General features: G+C 34.2%; 1 pseudogene; it reads left to right on the forward strand.

The window, feature by feature from the left end:
* Positions 1-1,571: 1,571 nt before the first annotated feature.
* On the forward strand, positions 1,572-1,705 carry LOC145266801 (U2 spliceosomal RNA; annotated as a pseudogene).
* The last annotated feature ends 369 nt before the right edge of the window (positions 1,706-2,074 follow it).

A 2,074-nucleotide genomic window follows, 5' to 3' on the forward strand; every position in this document is an offset into this window, starting at 1 on the left:
CACACACATTCTACCTTTTATAGATATAATAGATTATGCTAGATATATTTCCATATGTCTGAATACCCTGTATACAAATTTTCAGATCTGTACATAAATATTAGTTGAATATATAGGTTGAGAATTGTTCTCTCTCTCTCTCTTCTCTCTCTCTTTCACACACATTCTCACTTTTCTAGATATAATAGATAGATTATGCTAGATATATTTCCATATGTCTGAATACCCTATATACAAATTTTCTAATCGGTAGATAAAAAATTTGTTGAATATATAGGGTGAGAATTGTACTTACTCTCTCTCTCTCTCTCTCTCTCTCTCTCACACGCACACATTCTCACTTTTATGGATATAATAGATAGATTATGCTGGATATATTTCCATATGTCTGAATACCCTATATACAAATGGTCAAATCTGTAGATAACAAATTTATTGAATAGATAGGTTGAGAATTGTTCTCTCTCTCTCTCTCGCAACCTTACACACACAACCACACGCAAACATTCTGACTTTTATAGATATAATAGATCGATTATGCTAGATATATTTCCATATGTCTGAATACCCAATATACAAATTTTCAAATCTGTAGGTAAAAAATTTGTTGAATATATAGGTTGAGAATTGTTCTCTCTCTCTCACACACTCACATTCTCACTTTTATAGATATAATGTATTGATTATGCTAGATATATTTCTATATGTCTGAATACCCTATATACAAAGTTTAAAATCCGTAGATAAAAATACGTTGAGTATATAGGTTGAGAATTGTTCTCTCTCTCTCTTACGGACACACACACACACACACACACACACACATTTTCACTTTTATAGATATAATAGATTATGCTAGATATATTTCCATATATCTGAATACCCTATATACAAATTTTCAAATCTGTAGATAAAAAATGTATTGAATATATAGGTTGAGAATTGTTGTCTCTCTCTCTCTCTCTCTCTGGCTACCTCACACACACACACATTTTCACTTTTATAGATATAATAGATAGATTATGCTAGATATATTTCCATATGTCTGAATACCCTATATACAAACTTTCAAATCTGTAGATAAAAAATTTGTTGAGTATATAGGTTGAGAATTGTTCTCTCTCTCTCACACGAAACTGTGCGCTCGGCTTCTTCCCCCCCTTCCCACCCCAAATGCTTGGGAAACTGTGCACTGTTTTTGTTGGTTTTCAAGCTGCCTCTTCCCCCCCCACACACACACACACACAGTTTAACAGTAGTAGGAGGTCAAGAGAAAGAGGGTGAGAGAGAGAGAAGAGTAAGTTGGTGAGAGAGAGAGAAAAGAGAAAGAGGGTGTTGGTTTTATATTTTTATTATCGTCTAATATTTTGAAAGCTGAATTTCTAATAAAATGTGCATCTATAGGAGATAATGCCTGGGAATGTGTTCCCCCCCCCACAGTTTAACAGTGGTGTGACGTCAAGAGAAAGAGGGTGAGAGAGAGGGAAGAGTAAGTGGGTGAGAGAGAGAAAGAGAGAGAAAAAAAAGAAAGACGGTGTTGGTTTTGTGAAAAAAGTTGTTATTTACAATTGTTCGCATTCTTGGCCTTTTGGTCAAGATCAAAGTGTAGTATCTGTTCTTCAGATGCTGCACTTCTATTTCTTGTTCTCTTTCGGTGGAGGAGAAATCCTCCACGACTGAGACAATTTTTATTTTTGTACCTTTTCTCCACGTTAAAAAACGACCCTGGTGTCTAACTCTGTCCCGTGGGGAGGCATAGTAAATAGGTACAATTGTTCGCCATTAGTGGATGTTGACGTCACGTCACGTGACATGACTAAGCGTTTTTTTTTTTTAGTATGAATAACATTTTTTGTTTTAATTATAAAGTCTACACTTAATTTTATAGAAAATGATGTATATATAATAGAAAAAAAAATTACTGGTTTTGTTGGATTCAAGTGGATCCCCCCCCCTCCAGTTTAAGAGATAGCAGGTCACGTGGTAATATACAAAATGGCTAGCGTAAATATAAAGATCGGTTTTTTTATCGACGAATATTTTGAAAGCTGAATTTTTTTTTATTCCTGTACAT

Source organism: Euprymna scolopes, chromosome 41 (genome assembly GCF_053919585.1).
Source record: "Euprymna scolopes isolate OS-2025 chromosome 41, ASM5391958v1, whole genome shotgun sequence".
NCBI classification, from domain to species: domain Eukaryota; kingdom Metazoa; phylum Mollusca; class Cephalopoda; order Sepiida; family Sepiolidae; genus Euprymna; species Euprymna scolopes.